This window comes from Aquarana catesbeiana, linkage group LG12 (genome assembly GCF_042186555.1).
Source record: "Aquarana catesbeiana isolate 2022-GZ linkage group LG12, ASM4218655v1, whole genome shotgun sequence".
Taxonomy (NCBI): domain Eukaryota; kingdom Metazoa; phylum Chordata; class Amphibia; order Anura; family Ranidae; genus Aquarana; species Aquarana catesbeiana.
The window spans coordinates 226,362,675-226,368,674 of record NC_133335.1 but is presented as its reverse complement, the minus strand read 5'-3'; the positions used below and the strand labels follow the sequence as shown (position 1 = coordinate 226,368,674).

The 6,000-nt window shown below is 49.1% G+C and overlaps 1 protein-coding gene across 1 annotated transcript in view; it reads left to right on the top strand.

Moving 5' to 3' along the window:
- The first annotated feature begins 224 nt into the window (after positions 1 to 224).
- The window catches only part of LOC141113613 (uncharacterized), a 38,368-nt gene continuing 32,592 nt past the window's right edge, over positions 225 to 6,000 (top strand). The window contains exon 1 of the mRNA XM_073606821.1: positions 225 to 354. The gene's annotated coding sequence lies outside the window, so the exon portion shown is untranslated. The remainder of the gene's footprint in view (positions 355 to 6,000) is intronic.

The following is a 6,000-nucleotide window of genomic DNA, read 5'->3' as shown; positions in this document are numbered from 1 at the left end:
CGCTGTCCTGGCAACAAGGAAACCTATTGTCCCCATAGCAACCAGTCAGCGTCCTCCTTTCATTTTCACACCACATGCTTTAGAAGGGAGAGCTGATTGGTCGGTGACGTCAAGCACAGCCGATGTATAGCTATATGACGTTATGATAAGGATAGGCCATGCGCGGGTTGGGTCACGTGATTCTCCCTTCAGGGAACATCGCTCTGCTCACGTGGGGGGGCGTGGTTATGCCCTAATGTTTTGATGCCTCAGCAGCCCGCGCTCCCGCCGCTCACGTGACGAGCTCCCTGCCAATCAGCGCGTCGGACCTGCCCCGAAGTCTCTGTCTGCTTCCAGCACGCTGTGCGCAGCCAGGTAAAAGGCAGCCTGCAGTGTCCGGGTTCTTGCTATTGTCCTGGTGGTAGACGGGTGTGGGAGGGGTTGCTCTGAGGTCAGGGGCGGGGAGGGGCCTGTCACAGTGTGTTGCCCATGGCAACTTACCATATCCTGCTGGGTTGAGGGTGGAAGGTAGTTGCTATGGACAACAGACACACGAGGGATGTGTTCTGTGGGGGGGGGGCGTATTCACACCTGGATATGTATATGGGCATTGGCACATAAAACACGCAATTCAGATCCTTTGCGCCCGTTGCGGTGTGTTAAGGTCTCATTCAGTGCATGTGCATCTTTTAACAGCTTCCACGCGGGCGATATGGGGCGCCCTGGAGTCATAGGGGCAGTGTACGCCCATATACGGGCAAAGACGTCGCCGCCACTGTCCCAGCTACCAGTGGTTGCTAAGGAAGCAGCGGCTGCTGTTATCACATGCTACCAGGCCCATTCACTAATGGTGATCGTACACAAGACTAAGATAATTGTTTGAAAAATCTGTGATTTGGACAGTTCTTTTTCGTTTTTCATCCAGTTAATAATGGGCACAAATCGGAAAATCTATTTAAATTTGGCCCAAAAAAAAATCGAAGGAAGAGTTTGAAAAACTTCTGCCAAACAGACGAATTAAAAGGTTAAAGTGGTTGTAAGCCCTCGTTCACATTGGAGCGATTTGTCGTGCAATTTGACAGATCAAATCACATGCCAAGTCACACCCTATTGCCAGCACTGGGACTGTTCAAATCACCGACTTTGCAGTGTACAAAAACATATATGTTTTGTACCGACTTTGCAGTGTCGCACTGATTCGAAAAAGTAGTTCTGGTGTTCCGTCAGATTAGGCGACCCGTCAAATCTTGAAACAACAGATGACATTCCGTCACGGCCATCTTGGTACACCCAGCTGCAGTGAGCCTACGGTCTGAAGTCGCCAAGCGGACATCTTTTTCCACCCACTGAAGTCTTGCATATCACATTTATTTTTTTACCAGTAAATGAGCATATATATCCTGAAACACAGTATTTAGAAGTCTGTTACACTGTTTTGATGTTAAATTTTAACAGCAGCCGTCTTCTGTCCGATTAGCAAACCTGTGAGATCAGCAGGCTTAACGCTGTTTTTAAAATTCAACACCAAAACAGTGTCGCGGACTTCTAAATCCTGTATTTCACGATATACGCTGAGTTTACCGGTAAAAATAAGTGTGAAATGCAAGACTCCAGTGGGTGTAAAAAGATGTCCGCTTGGCAACTTCAGATTGTAGGCTTTTTTTTTTAACAAGGTTGGTCTTTATTGGGAAAAAAAAAAAAGGATGAAAGTGGTACGATACACAGCGGTCTGGACAATAGATAAATGCAGTTATAGCCATACAAGGAGCATAACAATTGGAAGGTATTGGCATAAAACAACATCCATCATAGATATTGGGCGAACCATACAATAATTGGGAAGTACACAGGATATGGAGGAAAAAGGGGAGGGGGGAGGGACATGGGGGAGGAAATCACCACAGAATCATCTAAAAAAAGAAAAAACTGGCACATTTGCAAGCAGCAACAATTACGGGCAGGCGTTATACGTGGGATGCGTCCATGGCCGCCAAATCCGTTCGTACTTCAAAGGACACCCTCTACTCATGTAGGTTAGCTTATATAATGGCAGTACTGCATTAAAGCGGTTGTATACCTTTTTTTTTTTTTTTTTTTTTTTTTTTTTTTTAACTTTTACCTACAGGTAAGCCTATAATAAGTGTACGGTTTAGGAGATATTCCCCTCGCAATGAGCCGCTGACTGCAGCGGCGCATGCGCACAGGGGACTCTCCGCTAACAGACCGGCAAACTCCGGAGCTTGCCGGACATCGCGGCTCCGGCCACTCACAGCGCCGGAGCCGCGATACCCGGAAGACACGTCGAGGGGAAATGTCAGCTCTCTCGGCGTGGACAGGGTGAGATGCCGGCGCCTCGTTCTAAGGTAAGTATCTCATAATGAGCTAGTATGCGGTGCATACTAGCTCATTATGCCTTTTCCCTTACAGGTGTAGGGGAAAGAAAAAAAAAGCCAGCGGGTTTACTACCGCTTTAACCGAGTCCTCCCACTAACGTATTGTGGGGGGCAAATGAGAGGACCATTTCAACAAGATTTCTTTTTTGGCATAAAAAAACAATAGTGAGATTAGCATCTTAGTATATCTAGGTCTCTGCTCATCATCCTGGATACCCAGCAGGGCCAGCTCTGCCGTCAATGGGATATTCAGCTGAAGGCGAATATTAATAGACCCCCACCGCAGCCCAGTACCTCGATATTCAAGGACATGTCCAAAACATATGAAAAAAGGTGCTGTCCGGTGACTGAAAACGCGGGCAGTTCGGGGAGCGTAGCGAGTAAATTCTGTGCAGTCTCTGGGGTGTGTAGTATATCCTATGCAAGAATTTTGTTTGGATCAACTTATCTCTAGACGAAATCACCAATTTAGAGCTATCCTAAAAACATTCCTCCCAGGTATCCCTATCTAAATCAGGTAAGTCTGCCTTCCATTTATTCCATAGGGCTTCCATTTTTTGGTGAATCCTTCTGGAGGAGAGCCAGGTACAGTGTAGACATAATCTTAGCGAGGGACTCCTGCGCCAGCAACTCCTCAATAGGGTCTGCCTTGAGACTGGGGGGCAACGGGAACTGTGCCCTGGCTGCATGGCGCAGCTGGTGATATCTAAATGCCATCCAGGTAGGAAGGCCAAATCTGTCCGCGAGAGCCCGAAACGAGAGAAGAGATCCAGCTTGGAACACATCTCGTAACAGCTTAATGCCAAAGCGGGCCCAAAGTTGTGGATCTGGGATAGTTCTGAAGTGAGAGAGAGAAGGATTCCCCCAGAAGGGGGACCACCTATTAGGGCACATAAATCATCGTCTAGCCATTCCCCACACCAGAAGGGTCGCCACAGTCGAGGTCGGAAGGGAGGGGTACGCCGAGGAGCCCCTATACACCAAGGTGCCCAGAGATCCCACTATGGCAGCCTCCAAGCAGACAGCTGCATTTGCTCTGGACTGCTGAAACCACCACCTCACTGTGACAAGCATAGCTTCCCAGTAGTATACCAATAGGCTGGGTAAGGCAAGGCCACCGCAACTTACAGGAAGCTGAAGAGTTTGTCTGGCCAACTGAGGGGAAGCCCCCTGCCACAGAAAAGAGCCAATGCTGCTGCCTATGTCCTTAAAGAAGGACAGGGATATCCACACAGGACAATTTCTGAAGATATTGGTAAATTTGGGGAGATAAATCATCTTCAAGATATTGATGCGACCTAGAGGATTAAGCGGCAGAATAGCCCAACAAGAGCAATGATCTCTAAGACGATAAACTATAGGTTGGAGGTTAAGTCGCTGAAAGGATCCCAGGTCCCTCGATACTCTAATTCCTAAATAAACAAATTCCTCTACCCACTGCAAGGGGGTCTGTGTTCCACACACCCTGGCTTGCGCATCTAAGGGGAACAAGGCAGATTTGGACCAATTAATGCGAATCCCTGAAAACCCTCCAAATTCATAGAAGGATCCAAGGCAGCACTCAGCGACGACTCAGCATCCTGCAGGTACAGCAAAGTGTCGTCTGCATATAAGGATATTTTTTCCTTAATATCGGCCGACCCGAAGACCCACAATACGGTTAGACTCTCTTATCAGGACCGCCAGAGGCTCCAGCGCCAAGGCGAACAGGCTGGGCGACAGCGGGCACCCCTGTCAGGCCCCCCTCTGGAGGAGAAAGTAATCCGAGAGGGTACCATTTATACGGATCCTTGCTCTAGGAGCTCGTTACAACAGACCCAGCCAGTGAAGGAACCTTGGTCCAAACTCGAACCTCCCACAGGTACTCCAACTCCACGGAGTCAAAAGCCTTCTCCGCGTCCAGAGAAGCTATGACTCTCGTGCCGGCATTACTATGGGAGGTAGCCAAATTAAGAAATAAGCGACGGATATTAATGTCGGTGCCCTTACCCTCCATGAACCCCGTCTGGTCTGCATGGACAAGATCATCCATTACCCTACCGAGCCGGGTGGCCAGTATTTTTGCCAGCAACTTGGCGTCGGCATTAATTAGCAATATCGGCCTGTAGGAGGCACACTCCTCAGGGTCCTTACCAGGTTTGGGCACCAACACCACTATTGCATCATACATTGAATCAGGTAGACATCCCAGTGCTGTGAATTGTTTCAGTAATGCTGTAAGCCTGGACGCTAACAATTCCTGATAGGTAGAGTAGAATTCGATAGGGATCCCATCTGGCCCCGGGGCTTTTCCAGATTGCATAGAGCCCATTGCCTCCTGTACTTCCTCCAGGGATATATCCTCATCTAGTTTTCCACTTTTATCTGCATCAAGGGAGGGGAGCTGGATCTGATCCAGGTAATGAAGCAGGTCAGAGTTGTTATAGGAGACCCTAGAGGAGTACAGGGCTTGATAAAATTCCAGGAATCTCACACTAATATCAGCCTGTAGCGTTAAAAGACGGCCATCTGGGCCCTTCAGACGCCCAATGTGGGTTACTGCTTGCTGTCCTCTGGCTAACCAGGCCAGCAGCCTGCCGTTTTTGTCCCCGAATTCAAACACCCTTTGGGCGCCATCGAGCATAGATTTCTTGGTGAGATCTATTCTAAGTAAGGAGAGGTCCCTCAACGTGTCCTGCCAAACTATGTAATTATTCTGCACCGGGGCCCGCACAAACGCTGCCTCACGTAGCTTCGCCTGTTCCTCCAGTTGCCTCAGAGACTGCACAGACTGTCTTTTCCGCTGAGCTATATGGGTGATAAATTCCCCCCTAAGCCACGCCTTAAAGGCATCCCAGAGCACCACAGGTTCTGCAGAATCTGCATTGTGTAACCAAAAATTGCATAGAGCTTCCAGCATTACCGCTTGAATCTCAGGGTCCGCAATCCAGCTCCTGGACAGCCTCCACACTCTCCCACCCTCCACTTGTCAGGTCCGAATGGTGACAGACAGAGGAGCATGATCAGAGATACCCCTAGACAGGATCTCAGTAGAGATCACTATCTGCAGCTGGGAAGGCAAAAGTTAAATCGATCCGTGACATGGTCCGGTAGGACGTGGAGAGGCAGGTATATTCCCTGTCCGAGGGATGAAAATGTCGCCAGACATCGGTCATGTGGAAGGTGGTAGCCCAGCGAGAAAGACCATGCTGCGGGCGGGACCTGAGGCATGCAGCCCGTCCAGATCCCTGGACGGCATCAAATTAAAATCACCTATCAACAATACATTATCTACGTTGTAAACCGTGACCTGCTGCATCAGCGTGTGAAGCACATCAATATCCACGGGGGGGGTGGGGGGTAGGTATATCCCCACTATCACATAGGGGGTCTCAGAGATCAGTGGATGTATAATAACGTAAGGACCACTGGGGTCTAGTTTAACAGCCATGAGCTGAAAGGGCAAGGATCTGTGGACCAGGACACTGACACCTCTAGTGTAATTAGAATAGGGGGCGTGATAGTGAGCACCAAACCAGGCCCTTTTCAGACATATGACTCGCGAGCCCGCCAAGTGAGTTTCTTGCAAGATACAGATGTGTGGGTGGAGTTTCGCAAGTAATTGAGTACCAAGGAGCGTTTAACGGCC